Here is a 17,182-nt window from a genome sequence, read left to right as displayed (position 1 = left end):
TTGGAAACAAATAATTTAACTTCTCTGGACCACAATTTACTCACCTCTAAAACTGAGATAAAATACCGATACACCTCACATGCTTGTTAGGCAGATGGAACGATGTACGTGAAAGTGCTTTGTAAATTTTCAAATGTCATTATAATTATTACTAATTACGGGGGAAATCGGAGGATAAAGAAGTAGGGGGAAAGGAGGAGAGAAGGAGAGGGAGAAACACTCGAGCGTTTGTTGAGGTACCTGGGCAGCCACAATGAGCAGGATCCTGTGCATGTGTCAGGCGTGCACAAGGATGATGCTTCTCATTGAAAAGGCCAGACAGGGATTTACCCCAAATTTTAAATATACACAACTAGCTCCCTCCCATGGAGTCAGCTTTCTTCTTATACTCAGGCCCTATGGACTCTTCTGAGATTCGGGCATCTTTACTTGGGGAAATTACACTGCCCGCCTGTGAGTGTCTGCAACTGAAGGCCACCACCTGCCTCCATCCTGGAGGCTTTTTGTCCCCTGAAGCTCACTCCCTAGTTGCAGAGAATGCCACTACCAGACACAGGGACATGGGTGGGCAGCCCATCCCAAGCCATCTGCAGAAATGTTTCTGTTCACCATACCCTTCTGGAGGCCCCACCAAGCAGGATTGATTTGGGTCCCAAGAGGGGGACTCTGAGGTTGCTAAGTGCACAAAGCCTGGGGAAAGACTCAGTATCACAAAAGAGCCTGGGGACTGAGAGAGTGATGAGCAGAGCAAGGAAGTACAGAGCAGATGGAGGGGTGGAAAGTGAAAGCCACACGTGCCAGGCTAGGGAGTTTAGACTTCATTATGCAGAGGGTATAAAGGTATTTCAATCAACTCAGCAAAAATCAGTGGTAAAAGTTGTTCCGAAAATTTTGAGGCTATGAGTTGACAATTTTTTTTCTCAAAGAAGCAAAACGTTCTCTTAAGCAATATACAGAAGTAGGAAAGTGAGGCTAACAACGGTAAAGAGTGCAGGCTTTAAAAACAAACAAAATTCCAGCTCTTTCATTTACACACCATGTGGACTTGGGAAAGTTTTTCATTGCTCACAGCCTCAGTTTACTCACCTGCAAAATGGCTACTATTTACTCCAGAGGGTTTGATCAATCTAAAATGAACATATGTATGTAAAGCACTTAGCAAAGTTCCTGGCAAATGGTGAGTGCTATGAACTGGAGTTACTATGTGGACGATTTAAAGCAACATGAAAACATGATGAAGTTTACCAACACATTGACTAGCATCAACTGACATGAACTTGCCTCCCCAATGCAGCTTCCTGATTATGATATTTTCTGTCTCCCCAGAATAGAATAAACTAAAGACTTCTAGAATTAAATTCCATCTGGTCTATCCATATATTTGATAATATATATAATAAACGTCCAAGTGAGGAGCAGAAATTCAGACCGAGTTGGTTCAAACATCCTGGTGTTGTGTAAACACCACTAAATATTTTTAAATCATTTTATGCGCGACTCATCGTTTTCTGTATAACACAGCAAATTAAAGTTCTCATTTCACACTGGAAAATGCACTCAGTCACAGGAGTTAAGACACTAATGAAATCACTATTTTTCAAGCCCCTAATACATACTTAGCCTGGTTCTAGACATGACATGGATAGACGAAAAGTACAAAATAGGGCTCCAAGGTATAATTTATGATCTCACATTGGAGATGTGACTAGGCAAAGGGATTCCACTCGAGAGCCATAATCAACAGGGTATAATCAAGGGCCAGCAGCGAGGGTTCACCCCACAACCAGAGTGGTGAGTCGGCATGGAGCTCATATTTGGAAAGAACTGGATTTGCCAGTCATTATCAGAAATACCCACTTGGGGAGGGAATCCTTCTGAGAAGAGAAGAATCCATTTTCTGACACCCGCGGGCAGGTGACCATGGCTGAAGAGAACATTACCCACGTCCTCCGGGCTACTTATCTTTATTGGCACCATTCTGACAGGCAAATGAAAGGAAATATTTATTCCCATATAGAATCCCACTATTAAAACTTGCAGAAATCCCCTCCCTGCCACTATCACAATCACTAGACACACGCACACACGCAGCTGTGGGATTCTCCTACATTAATGGGACCCTTTACTGCTCTCCTGCACACTACGTGAGGCTCTTGTTACAACTTGGACCAACTTCTGGAGAACCTGCTCCTACACTCCTAAGCTGGAAGCATTTCCCCCTACCCCCTCCATCCAGCTATCGGAAAATCCATGAGATAACCTTCTCCCTCAGAACAAAAGGGCTTCCAGGATGTTTCACGGACTCTTCTCTGTGGGTTTGAAATTATACACAGCAGTGCCAAAGGTAAGGCATTTCTAGAGGTTTTTTTCCTTTTCTTTTTTTATTACCGTTCTGGCTGTTATTATTATTTTTTTTTGTTCCCATTCCCTCTCCCTCTGTGGTATCTATTTGTGGCCTACAGCAATCACTTTAGACTTTTTAGACACGTCCGGATAGAGATAGATGACACAAGTGATCTACTTATCTTCCTTTCCCATCACCAATAAAAGTGACAGCCCGCCTAATTAGGCCTAATAAAGCAGCCGCAGAAAGAGTGGCGCCGTTGCGATCTGAAGAGATATGGCACTGACCCGGAGATACAGGTGCTGCCTTAAGGCGTTGCTGCTATTACTTTATCTCCAATACATTACAGCTCGGCTCATGCCATATTCAAATGCAAGTAGCATGTTTTTCTCCTCGATTCTTAGATCAAGAACAAAAAAAAAGAACCCCATCTAATCAAAAAAGGCGCTGACAATTTTTCAGCCCCACATTAAAAGCAAAGAGTCATTCAGAACAGTGCACTCCATATTCTATTTTATAATATCACTTTAAGCTATTGCTTTGAATCTCAGACATTTCTTTGTTAAGAAGGAAAATCAAAAATTCATCAGAAGAAGTTCTTTCTTCCCCTTTCTCTCTTTTCTTTTCTTCTAGGGCTAGCATGGGGTTTGGAGCTGGAACCAACATTTGTAGAAGTTAGGAGTCCTTAAGCAATTATTGGCGGTGAGAGTCTGACACACGGGAGAGTTGTCAACAACTGACTTTAAACAAAGTGGAAGGAAGGAGAAATAAACGGTGCTCTCAGCAAAATTAATATACAGGCCTGCAAATTAATGATGTCGTGTATTTTTTTAAACAAGGGGAAAAAATCTGAACTTTGCATGAAACAGCATTTTAAGTACATCTTTGCAAAAATTATCAGATCGTCAAAGGGCATCAAAGCGAATTGAGTCTGCAACTATTCATAATATTTCCACATATGCTAAATGCAAAATTTATCTTACTTTATTCGCCTGTTCTGTAGCAATTATTTAGAGCTATTAGAAAGAGGAAAATGTCCTTGATCTGAAGTGCCAGTGCTTGTTCTACAGCATTTATTATAAGAAACATAACCCCCTCTTACCCACATAAGCAAGCAGGCACGTGTGTGCATATGCACACGCATGCGCACACGCCTACACACAAATACACATTCTCCACTACTTACTACTGGCCAGATGCTACTTGCCCTGAGCATCCTATCTTACTTTAACTTATTCCTGCAAATAACCCATCCATGGTTTTGATTGCTACACGTATGCAAATAAATTCCCCCAATCTCTACTGCCAACTGTCAGTTCTAACCTTCTTCTTCTGTATCCAGAATGACACCCATGATCTTCCCATCCCTGCCCAATGTGAACCCTCTTCAAACATTCCTCCTCTCCAACGCTCCCCTGACACCAATGGTAGTTACAGCTCCCCTGCTGATAAGCTGTGATCCATCCCAACTCTTTTCTCTGCTGTGCTCGTGAAGTGAGGATGTTGTGTGTGATAGTCATGGCCATCATCTATGGAGGGTCTGTCAGGTGTTATGCACGATGACATATGTTACATACGGTAGTTAATTTCCCTGACAATTCTGTGGGATAGGCATATTTTGTCCACATGTCCTAACCAGTAAGGGAACTCTCAGAAGTAACGTAATTTGTGCAAGGCTGCGCAGCCAATACGTTTCAGAACTGGAATTGGTGCCTGCTGACTATTATGACAGATCAGTTAAAATGGGAGGGAGCAGAGCGGCATTGGAATTAGTGGCCAAGTTGTCTCATTTCATCGTGTGCATCCTCACAATTATGCACCCCAATCACATCTCCTGAATCGTGGGATGGGTCTTTAGCTGAGTTTCTTACCTCTCGTGTCCATCCAGATATGTCCTAAGAGCAATCCCCATTTCTTCACACACAAAATTCCTGGCTCTGCCCCCTATCATCTGGGTAATGCTAGGAGACTTACTTACCTTCCCTGAGTCTGTTTCCTGTTCTGCAAAAAGGGGATGTATGACGTCCGCCTTGTAGGATCAGAGAGGCTGCGTGGGAAGGGCCTGGCACAGCTGTCATCATCCAGCAAGCTCAATTGAGAGCAATTGCTATTGTTACTGTCATTCCTTTCTGTCATTCATGCCTCACAACTCCTTACAAGATGTGATGCACAGCTTACGAGGCTTTCTAGGAGATAAAGGAGGATAAGATTGCGCTTAGAATTTCACAGACCTAACTGGATTGCTGAGTATGCCATTTGTTACCTTGTGATGTTGGACAAATCACTTACCTCTCTAACCCTCAGCTTTAACAATAGTGAAAAATGGGGGGACTTCCCTGGTGGCACAGCGGTTAAGAATCTGCCTGCCAGTGCAGGGGACACAGGTTCGAACCCTGGTCCCGGAAGATCCCACATGCCGCGGAGCAACTAAGCCTGTGAGCCACAACTACTGAGCCCGTGAGCCACAACTACTGAAGCCTGCATGCCTAGAGCCCATGCTCCACAACAAGAGAAGTCACTGCAATGAGAAGCCCACACACCACAACAAAGAGTAGCCCATGCTCACCGCAACTAGAGAAACCCCGCGCAGCAACGAAGACCTAATGCAGCCAAAAATAAATTAAAAAAAAACAACAGTGAAAAATGGGTATGATAACACTGATTGAGCATGCAAGAGTTGGCGAAAGTTCTAAATGTGATAACAAAGAGTTCCTAGTACTATGAGGTCACTCCCAGAATCTCTGTTTTTTTAGATGAGAAAATTGAGGCTTAGGGAGATCCTGTAACTTCCCCAAATTACACAGCCAGAGAGTAGCCAGGCTGGGATTTTAACCTAAGCAGCCTCACTGTGGAAACAGCACTCCAAGTGGTCTTGAATGATTATAGAACCCTTTTCCTCCCTCTATGAAAATGTCATTGACTAGCAGCCTCACTCCCACCCCACTCCCCTGCCCCACAGACTCAGGACACACACACACACACGCACAAACTGCTCAACTCAGTCACATCAGGAATCCCTTCAAGTACATACCTACTATCGGCATGTATACATGTGCCCATGTTTCTGTTACTTGCATTTCTGTACATCCCTCTCTTTTGTCATCCACCCTCCCCATATTTCCTCAAGGACCATGATCGTGTCTTTTATTTCCCTTCCCTCTCTCTGGAGCTCAAATCCAATCAGAAAGCATTTAGTAAAGGCTGTCAATGGAGCAAATGCGGGCACAGGATTAGTGCCAAGAGGGATGATTTCTGTATGCCAAGGTCTCTTCCTCATTTTAAAGACAGAACACCTGGCTGCTACGTCCCATCATTTCCACATGAACTCCAGATCATCTTCATGTGGCTGACAACGGCCCTTACTGGGGAGTACAACCTTACAGGAAAAACAACCATCAGGAAAACTCTGTTGGTTTTGGCGTGCTTGCATAAAAAGGGAGAAAAAAGCTTTCAGATCCTTTTGAACACGGGATTTTGGTTGTATGCTGAATCTGGGGCCTATGCAAGGGCTTCCTCAGAACTGTGTGCAGTTGTGCTCTGTATGTTTCAAGTGGCAGCGCCTCAGCTTCGGAGTCAGAGACAGATGGATTCAAATCTTGGTTGGGGTACCTACTGGTTGCAGCCTTGGGCAGGTTCCTCAATATCCTGAGACAGTTTCTCATCCGTAAAATGGGCACTACCATATATACCTCACAAAGATCGTTTTAAGAATGGACATTAAAGGGAAGATTTTTAAAACATTTTGTTTAATGAGAGAAGCCGGCCACAAAAGAGAGTAAGTATTCTCTATGGTTCCACCACACGTAGTTCAATAATAGGCAAAACCAGACCATACCTCAAGGAATCAGAACTGTGGCTGCTTCTGGGCTGAATTCAGGCATTAACTGGGAAGTACATAAGAGAACTTTTGGGGGGTGATAGAAGTTTTTCTATATCTTAATTAGAGTATTGGTTACACAGGTGTCAAAATTCATCCATTTGTGCACTTAAGATGTGTGCATTTTAATGTACATAAATGACACTTCAACTAAGAAAGAGATAAAATGAGACACACATATATATAAAACTAGCGAGTGCCAAGCAAACAATGGATGTCGTGTCTTAGACATTCAGTAACTATTTAATAAGCGCCTACTAAATGCCGGACGCTGTGCCTGGTGATGGAAATAACATGGTGGTAAATCATTATTACCATTTACGTGGTACCCGTACCTCTTCTTGTGTAACGGCATGGCTGGGTACAGAGGGTACATGACAGAAAGTGGACATTCAAAGAGCTGAGGCCGGAAGCTGGCTATGCCCAAGCCAGGCAGGTACTAGGGAGTACAAAACATGCCATGGGAATGGATGCCATCAAAAAGGCAGAAACTAGAAGGGAAGGATAGTCATAGGAAATGGAGGGGAGTCCAGGTAAGCATTAGCAACAGAAAGGAGAAAAAGAGGGTGCCCAGACGGGCAGGCAGAGCACAACAATGTGTGCCAGTGACACTTACGAAAAGTCCCTGAGCAGGTACCAGGGCCCCATCATAGAGCAGGTACCCATTTACCAAACCACTGGACAAGGTGAGGCCTGACAGTGAGATTGGTCCAGGCACCAGGTCGGGACAGACTAACCCAGTGCCAGCTGATGCAAGTCCACGCTCACCTCCTCTCTGAGGCTGGAGCCGGAGAAGACAAAGGACTCCACCCACACACGGGGAGAGAAGAGATATGGTGTCAGGGCACCAAGCAGATCCTGACTCTTCCCAGGCTTTGAGGGTAAATATCTAATCTGAGAGAAGAGCCATTGGTCCATAATGTGTATACTCAGACTGACCATGAAATTCCGTGGGAATATTAGTACATCTAGGGACTTGCATTAGGGCTCCTGGCATATGCGTTCTGTGTTCAAACCAAAAACAGTCACTTTGGACTCAGATGGACCTGGGTTTAAAATCAGCTGTCTGACTTGACCTTGTGTCAAGGTTCTCCTCAGTAACATGGAGATGATAATGGTATCTGCCTCTTAAGGCTATTAAGAAGATTCAGTGAGATAATGTATGTAAAATTCCTAATATAGTGCCTGACACACAGGAAGTGTCCAACCATGTAAAGCACTGTTATTAAGAGCCTGAGTGATAATTCAAGGCAGCGGGGCCAGCACACAATGATGTGTGCTTTGGCTTCATGTAAAACACAAATGGCAACAATGTTGCGGCTGTCTTATTTATTTATTTTGCTGCAGCGCACGGCTTGTGGGATCTTAGTTCCCCAACCAGGGATCGAAGCCGGGCCCTCGGCAGTGAAAGCGCAGAGTCCAAACCACTGGACTGCCAGAAAATTCCTGGGGTTGTCCCTCTTAGTGTTTTTTTCATGCCATCTATGCACATGGTCAATAGGAGAATTTTCATTCATAACAGTAAAAGCTAGTTTATCTCATATTCTAACAGTAGGAATCTCTAGCCGACACCATTTCCAGATTTACTAGAATCAAAGTCCACAATCATAGCCTTATGACCTAGAAAATTCTAATGTACCTGATCATGAACAGAACTTGCTAGTATCTCTTGTTGCAATTTCATTGTTTGCTAGTTGGCAACACATTTTGGTGTCAAAAGAAGAAGCACCTCATTCCCTGATCATTCGATATAACTGAGTTCACCATCATCTGAGAAGACACGATCATAGTTCAGATTTTCAGCGTCAGTTGACGACTATTTTAACGTGACTCAGTTGTTCATCAGCTCTGATTTTGGTCAGCTAGAAACCTTTGAGGAAGATGGGAAACCAAACTCAGACACACAGAATATATTAGTTTTGTTTAGTTTGGGGTGAGGATGCTATTTTGGGTGGTCCATTCCCAAAATACATCCCCGACCCTCAGATTCGAAGTTGTCAGCCTATCCACTCCATCTTAAGAGCAGTCCACAGAGGTGGGTTTTACCAAAAGATTTCACAGGTTTCATGCTTCCACATAAACCTTTTGATGTATTTTTCTAACATTTCACAACTGGATTAAAATGTAACAAGGGTTCTATTGCCCCTCCCAAGTCTGCCCCAATTGTGAAACAATATGAAAAAAAGAGAAACATTGGGCCAGACAATAAAGGGGTCACATTACACGCTGCACACATGCCGTGCACACACTCTTCTCTCACATTCACAGTAGCTAGTGTTCTGCACACAAGAAGCTCTCCAGAGAAGCGGTCAAATGAGGAAAATTGTGGACTCTAGAGCAAAAGCAGCCAACTAAAATTATAATTCCATATTGAGGAAAACAGAGGCTGAGCTTCCTTTGTGGCTGCTGGAAGTCCTGTATGGACGAACGCTAGGTCAGAATATTACCAAGAAATGTTTCTTACCATCTTTTTTTTTTGAACTCCCTGCTGTTCGTTCAGCATCTTTTCAATACCTCAGGGACTCAAAGGTCAAATGATTCCTTCCTGAATATATTTCCAGCCTCCACCCTCAAGTTTTTTGTTTTGTTTTGTTTTTTGGTCTCACCATGTGGCATGTGGGACCTTAGTTCCCCGACCAGGGATCGAACCCACACCCACTGCATTGGAAGCACAGAGTCTTCACCACTGGACCGCCAGGGAAGTCCCCCCATCAAGTTTTTAAACACACATGTTGTACAAGGCGTCTAATAAATTCCTTGTTTTGTGTAGTCTGATGATCTTAGCCAGAAGCAGTTAGGGAGCTGTATTAGTATTTGGTTTATTTCAAAATGTGTGGGCATGCTTTGAGTTTTGAAAATCCGTTCGTGGCAACTCTTGAGAAGAATCCTTGGGGCCCCTTTGGGGTGTGCTCCTGTACCCAGGTTACCAGAGCAATGCCTACTGACAAGCATGTCACACGCATGGCCAGTCTGTGGAAGGACTAGGTATGGGTAATAGTACTGCTGCTCTTTTCTCCATCGCTGGTTAGAATCTACCCTAAGTGGCAACTGGCTTTTGCATTCCCCACCCTTGGCTTTCTGCTCCCTCTTTTGAATACATCTCTTTAAGTAACTCACCAACTCATCAGCACACCAAATGCAAAAAAAATACTCTTCTTTAAAACACAAGTGGACACTGAGGGCCCAGCATTGCTCTCTCGGGATTAACTAGTAACAAACAGATCTTAGCTCCCCAACCGGAGATTAAACCTGGGTTGAGCCTGGGTCCCGGCAGTGAAAGCGCCAAGTCCTAACCACTGGACCACCAGGGAGTTCCCAAGCCTTCAACCTTAATGAAATGAAGCCACGAGCTCTCCAGTATATGCCCTTCTAAGGAAGGTGCAAAGAGCCTCACACGTAGAAGTAACATTTATCATCATCCTTTTAAAGAGATAATGGAAGCTATGACAAGAAAACAAAAAACAACTTCACCTGTAAAGAGTTCTGTAAATAACCCCTGGCAAGGCTGGGTCTTCCCCTTTTGAAGATCATGTACTCAGACATCCCAAGTTCCAGAACAGCTTGGTGAGCTCCAGAGCAAAACGGGAAATGGCAGAGTCCTGGGGTTTAATTCTTTTAGTGACTGTACATCGAGGACATCTTCCATATCACAAAGAGAAGGTTTCACCTGGTCTATGAGGCCTTCCGCCTTCCAACGCTGACAGCACCTCTTGCCAGAGGGGAAAAAAATTGCTTTTTAAATATTGACTCTCTCAGTCACTGCCAGGGCCAACCAGTCAGCTGTGAACCCCATTTGTTGCTGCCACATCGGAAACAGATCTCGAACTCTGCTGCCTGCCAAGCAGCATCTCTATGGCAAAAGCAAAGTGGCACTAACGATCCTGAGCTGAGATTCTAGGTATCCAAGCCAGAATTACAAGGAATCACTGCCTTACGTCACTTGAGGCGTCACCACTGAACCTCCTAGTGCCATGTCTCAATGACACCTCACACCTGTGTATTCTGAGTTCACTGCAAGTCTCCTGAGCCCACCTTGCCCTGCGGAGCTCCTCCTCTCCCCCGCCCCCATCATCATCATCATCATCATCATCATCATCATCACTAGCAATTATATTAAGAGTTACTATGTGCCAGGCTCTTTTCTAGATTACTTTACATCTGTTACTGTCATCACTACTACTAAGAGTAATCGCTAATACTTGTACAGCACATATTGTCAGGCACCATTTCATGAATTCCACACATGCAATCCTCACAACACCCCTAGGAGATAGGTACCCTTATCATCCCGGCTTCCTAGGTGAGGAAACGGCACAGAGTGGTTAACACGCTAGTAAGTGGAAGGGCTGAACTTCAAACACAGGCTGCCTGGCTCTCGAGCCTGCTGTCTACGTGTGCCCTCTGATCCCAGGGGAGAGGCAGACCTAGAACAAGCAATCGTATTTCCAGGTTCCTTTAGAGAGGGACTCAGAAGGGGTTTCTGAGACCCGGTCCACCGTCTGGGAGAAGGTGACTATACGGTTGAGTCTTGAAGGACTAGGAGGATAAGTCAGGGAGAAAAGAAAAGGCAAAGTGTTCCTGACGGGTGGAATGGTGCACACACAGACCTGGGGGGAAGGCTTCCTCAGGGGGCTCCAGGCAGTTTCTGTCAAGTTAGAGCAAAGGATGAAGAGGGGAAGGATGACGAGATAAAAGTAAAGAGCACTGAACGCAGGCCCTGATGGCTCACCTGAAGTTAGACTGTACCCTGGGAACAACAGCACGCTCCAAAGGATGTGAAGCTGAGGGGCTGTCACACATGGGTTTCCTTTTCAGAACAATCCCTTGGTAGCCCTGTGGCAATCACACTAGACAAGAAAGGGAAACTAGTTAAGAAGCTGTGAGCACAATTCAGGTAAGAAATGATAAGAGTCTGAATTAATACCATGTCAATTATTATAAACATAAGAAAATTCTCAGTCTTGAACATTTTGATATTGCTTTAATCAAAAATACCTGTATAGACGGAACTTCCCTGGTGGCGCAGTGGCTGAGACTCCACACTCCCAATGCAGGGGGCCCAGGTTTGACCCCTGGTCAGGGAACCAGATCCCACACTCATGCCACAACTGAGAGTTCGCATGCCACAACTAAGGAGCCCGACTGCTGCAACTAAGAAGTGCCCCGTGAGCTGCAACTAAGACCCAGCGCAACCAAAAAAACAAAAAACCTGTACAGACGTGGGATCCCCGAAATTCTTGTCCTTTAGAGGACTCGACTGTAGCCAGCTCTTCCTCCATGGAACTCACAGGTGTAGCATCATATCATGAAATCAAAATAAGCTCACCATTTCATGTTTTATTATACTAGGACTCAATGGCTTAGCTATCGTCATTGCATAACAAAGATTTAATTCATCAAAATATTAATTAAATATTACTATTTAATTAATAAAATTATTAATATTATTCAATTAATCAAAATATAAGAGCTCATGTCTGTCTAATCATCCTCTTTTACATGAAGCAACTTGTACCATAGAAATTTAAAGTACATCCCCTATATCTCTCTATATCATGTCTCACTTTGGGCCATGGCTCTTAAAATAATGTCCATAACTACCAGGAAGCCACAGGCTGGCTGACTTCTTACCACATCTGTGCAGATAAGTGACACCACACCTGGCTCCCACTAGATGCTCAAAAGGCTTATTGAAAGAAAATAATGAAGTCAATGAGTGAAACCTATCACTGGGCGTCAACAATTTTCATTTAATATTTCACAAATCTACATATTATCCCATCACGTTCTCACAAAAGTCTATGCCATTTCACCTCTTTCCTTTGGAAAGGTCTCTCATCGGATGCCTTACTGTAGAAGCAGTGGTTTAAGGGACTCTGTAAACGGTGATCCACTGACCAAAAGAGTTTGAGAATCACTGCTAAGGGACTTAAGAGACTTCACAGCAATGATTCCTGATCAGCTTCGTAACAACAAAGAGCAAGACTGGGGGGTCACTTGAAATAGTACGTAGCTCAGAAATATTCCATAGATCACTGGGATTTTAGAGCTGGAAGACACCGGCCCAGAAAGGTGAAGGGGTTTACCTAAGGTCACGCAGCCGATCGGTAGCAGACTCATTCTTAATTCCTAGACCTGTATTCTTTTCACGATTCCATGCTGCCTGCTCATTTTGTGTGAAAATATTAAGAGAAGATAACTAGAAACGTGATGGTATACAAGCCAAGGATGTTCAAATGATGGTAAAGAAGCCTCAGAAATCCTAACGTTTAGTCCTAGTTTGCTGCTTAGCTGGGTGGCCACTTAATTTTTTTTTGAATCTCAACTCTCCTGTTTGTTCATGGCAGTAAATTCGCTAGCCCCGCTTTTCACTGTCCACGAGGCTGGACCCTTCCACCTCCACAGTTGCTTCCCCTCCGCTCAGAAATCTGTGCCTCCGTGTCTCCAAGTCCTGTCTCTACCTCAACTTACAGCCGGCTTTTCCCTCTTTCCTTTCATAACAAAATTCCTTGAAAGAATCTACACTCACAGCCACCACATGCTCTGGGTCATAAGCGGCCCCGCCAATTCTTAGCTGTGTGACCTGGGACAAGTCACTTAACCTCTCCATGCCTTGTTTTCCTTCAGTGTAAAATGGAAGTCTTAATAGTTCCCATCTCCAGATTACTGCCAAGTTGAAACGAGATAATCGAGGTAAAGCACATAAGCATTCACTCAGCAAGTATTTATCCAGCACCCGTGCCAGGAGGCATTCCCGGCACTGGGGATACAGCAGTGAACCAAAATAAATGAGTTCTCATTTCCACAAGGCTTCAGAATTCCACTTTGGAGAGTTTTCCTGCACCTCCTCAACACTCCCATTTGGATGCTATAATAAGGACCTTTACTTTTCAGGTCAATAGAGTGTGCCTCTTTGCCTTAAAACTTGATGAAACTACAATTGAGCCTTGAACGTGAGTTTGAACTGTGTGGGTCCACTTATATGTGGACGTTTTTCAATAGTGAATACTACAGCACTACACGATCCATGGTGGGTTGACTCCATGGGTGCTGAATGGGCAGGTACGGAGGAACCTCGTATATGGAGGACCAGAGCACGGACTGTAACTTACATACGGATTTTTGACTACCCAGAGGATCAGTACCCCTAACCCCCGCCTCGTTCAAGGGTCAACTGTACTGTGAAAACTGTAAAATTCAACACAAATATAAGGGATTTTATTAGTACTCCTCAAGCTTAAGCAAAGATCTGGCAAACCAATCCCAATATTGTCTCTCCTTCCTTGGCATGCTGGAATCTACAATACATTGGAATCTTCCTCAGGTAGCTGGATAACAAACCAAGTAAATTATCATTCGAACTTTCTATTCAAATCTCCAGGGCACGGATTTGCAAATCTGTTCAGAGTGAAGCCTCCCTCAGCAGAATTTCCTTAACACTGTTCCGAATCTGTCTCCTCATGCTGTCTTCTCCCCTGCTCTGCTGTATCGCTCCCATGAGGCAGGAAGCTCCCGGAAGGCAACACGCCTGTCTGGTTCACAATCTCCCTCTCCCAGACACTCGCCTTGACACAGAGTAGGCCCACAAAAATATTTATTGGTGAACAGGCACCAGGAGCGATGGAGGGGTTGGGCCCTGCAGAGGGCAGTGTGTGCTGGTGGCCGGCTCGCTGCCACACTCACTACGTTTTCCTTTTAAGCCCATCCGTGTGCTTTATAAGTAAATAGAAAATGCTAACCTTAGCATATTCAAAAGAACGTTTTAGCCTGCAGCAATTAGGTTATCTCTCGGTTATTTATTTCTTCGGCTTGTTATTAGCTCTGCGCAGAATATTATTCTAATTATGTCAGCCCAATCAGCAGTATTGCATGTCCAGGCTCATTTCCATTAGTTTGAGCTTTGTCTTTCACACTGTGATACTAATTCAATGAGACATCAAACATTTAAATCGACCCGGGATGCCGAGGTCAGGCAGTTTTGCCCTTCCACTCTATTAGCACTCGGGTGTAATTGTGTTTGTCACTCCCCACATGACGGATAGTATCAGGGTGACCACTGGAGCACAAATGAGCAATGTGCTAATATATTATTTTGTTCTATAATATCAATATGTGTTTATTCAGTGCTTGTGCTAGCCAACTTGAAACGGTCACTTTAATACAGCCGCATCAAGTGCTTCTACTCCCAGTGAAGTATTTATTTGGAACGTTTGCTAGATTTTCCATGGAATTAGGCCAAAGGAAGGAAAATAAAAATGGTTGCCAGGGAAAGGAACCATGAAGGTCTCAAAAGCCTCTAGTGGCACCAGTGAGGACTTGGCAACCACAAAAATGGAAGGTACAATGCAATTTTCTTTCCACCTCAATGCACTTTGCAAAACTCTTCTATTCTCTGGTAAATAGTTTAAAACTCAAGGTGCAACCTATGGTATTTGAACAAATATAAACTTGACCTGGAGTTAGTGGGCACTGTTGATTTTCATGACTCTGTTTTTTGACAGTGAGGAAAATAGAGAAAATTGGCAAGCAGTGAAAAGAAAAGTTTGGGGAAATCTGTCAGCTTGTTTTGCTTCCATGACAGGTAGATATTCGACAATGAATTTTTATCCCTGAGACCCCAACGAACCCAATCTGTGCTCTCGCCATGTTATTTACCCTTATCATTATGAGACTTAAATTTGAATATTAGTATAACATAGTGTTACCCAGAGTCTTAGTTTGTTATTTCACATTTCAACATCTAAAAAATAACTAGGGAAGCTGGTTTGCCAAGAAGTCCAAGTCAATATGGTGCACTGCCTGATCAAGAGGCACTGTGGATTCCAACAGGAATTCTATTACTGGGTCTCAATGCCTTTTCACAATCACCACAGGACAGACTTTGTTACTCTCATGGTGTAAGTGAAAAACTTAAGCCTGGAGAAGCTCGTATCTAAGCTGAAGATCCCACAGTTTGTCAGTGACGAAGTCAGAACCGGCTCCGGGTTTTTAGATCCCTCATGGTCATGACCTGCTCTAAAACCCCCAGTTGTCTACCCACATCTCTTAACTGCTGTCCAGGAGTTCGGGTCACCCCTGCTCTGCTGCCATCCCTTATCCAGGCTCTGGCTCCCCGCACATTCCATGTAGCCCGTGCTTGGCACTCGGCCCAGGCGGACTTATCTATCTTCTCCAAATCATAAACTTCTTACACTAATGCTTGCATGTGCAAAGATATGCATTGAAAGAAAGGAAGAGGATAAATCATCCCTAACCTCTACCGACAGGTTCAATGAATTACACCAATGTATGTTAATTGAAAAATCGCTCTTTATAAATATAGATAAACCTAAAAAGACACGACTAAGTACTTTTTAATAGCTTTTTTAAAACTCACCATTGCTTTACATGACCTTTCGATGTCTTTTTGTTCTATTGATTTTACCGTTCTAAATACAGATGTATCTTTTAACTTACTCTGAGGAATTAGCTGAGAATCTCCCATTTTCTGTTTGGGTCTCAGTTTTGCATGCCAGAACTGCCTCTAATGTAGATACCACCCAACTTAGTGCTTCCATAGTTTAAGATACGAAGTTCTAATAACTGGTTCTACTGTGGGAGAAAATGGAACTTTTACTTTTGATACTGTAATTGGACCAGGAAACTGAAAACAGACCCATAAATAAGAATGTGATGCTCTTACTAGTCAATGATTTTTGTGTTCAAAGAATGGGAGGAGCTTCATATCTTTAACAATTTTTTCCACAACATTTCTGCATACTGATATCTGCATACTGAAAGCAGCACATTAGACTTTTTTCTCAAAGATCACAAGTTGAGCAGAAATGCAAGCAGAAATAAGAGACCAGCTCCAAGATGAAGGCCAGCCCCCTGAGATGCGCACAAAAACCTTTGAGTTCACAGCACTTTAGAAAGGTGACAGGAGCAGTAAATAAACCATTGGATTAGATTAGAGGTCAGCAACCTTTTAAAAGGGGTTTGCTGAAGAGTTGACCCCTTTCCTTCAAGCATGCTCCTCCTGTGCTGACCATATCTTTGCAAAGTAGAAAAGGTTGAACTGCCACCTGCCAATGGTCAGGTGGATAGGGCTGCAGACCCTTGTGGCTACTGGTGGCCCAGCCATCCATGGGAATGTTGAAGAGCTTGGCTTAAGTGCCACCTTGGGCAGTGACCGGCCAGGCTCCCTCGCACCAACACGGAGACACGTGATGGAGAGAGTAGAATCCATCACATCAGCTTCCAACATATTTCTTTCTTTTTTTTTTTTAATTTAATTTTTTTTTTTTTTCTTTTTTGGCTACGTTGGGTCTTCATTGCTGCGCGCGAGCTTTCTCTAGTTGCAGTGAGCGGGGGCTACTCTTCATTGTGGTGCACGGGCTTCTCACTGCGGTGGCTTCTCTTGTTGCGGAGCATAGGCTCTAGGCGCCCGGGCTTCGGAAGTTGTGGCACATGGGCTCAGTACTTGCGGCACGTGGGCTCAGTACTTGTGGCACACGGGCTCTAGGGCACACAGGCTTCAGTTGTTGTGGCTTGCGGGCTCTAGAGTGCAGGCTCAGTAGCTGTGGTGCACAGGCTTAGTTGCTCTGCGGCATGCAGGATCTTCCCAGACCAGGGATCGAACCCATGTCCCTGCACTGGGAGGCGAATTCTTAACCACTGCACCACCAGGGAAGTCTCCCAACATATTTCTGATGACAAGGAAAGTACTAGTAGCATAAAATAATAGACCAAAAGAAAGGGAGAAAAGACTAATAGACCAGACACCAGAAAAGTTAGTGATCATATCCTACCCTTCCTTCCCTTCCTATCAAAAAGAAATCAGACAGTGGAAACATGGGACAAGTTCCCTCATGGGGGGAGGGCGGCACATGGAAATCATAGACTAGGAAATAAAAAGAGAAACCATAGTCAACATAATATGCAGAAGTAGCCGTTTATTTATGCACTCCTTCCATTTATAA

At 43.9% G+C, this 17,182-nt stretch overlaps 1 long non-coding RNA gene across 4 annotated transcripts in view; it reads right to left on the bottom strand.

Moving 5' to 3' along the window:
- The window catches only part of LOC307181736, a 420,065-nt gene that overhangs the window by 303,509 nt on the left and 99,374 nt on the right, over positions 1-17,182 (bottom strand). For 2 of the 4 annotated variants that reach the window (XR_013827015.1, XR_013827018.1), the window contains exons 2-3: positions 10,951-11,068; positions 4,323-4,530 (exon numbers count right to left, since the gene is read on the bottom strand). This is a non-coding gene — a long non-coding RNA (uncharacterized lncRNA). The remainder of the gene's footprint in view (positions 1-4,322; positions 4,531-10,950; positions 11,069-17,182) is intronic. The other 2 variants (XR_013827016.1, XR_013827017.1) reach the window with 1 other exon arrangement.

Source organism: Stenella coeruleoalba (assembly GCF_951394435.1).
Source record: "Stenella coeruleoalba genome assembly, chromosome: 2".
In the NCBI taxonomy this organism is placed as follows: Eukaryota; Metazoa; Chordata; class Mammalia; order Artiodactyla; family Delphinidae; genus Stenella; species Stenella coeruleoalba.
Note: the sequence above shows the minus strand (reverse complement) of the source record. Positions and strands in the feature narration are given on the sequence as shown.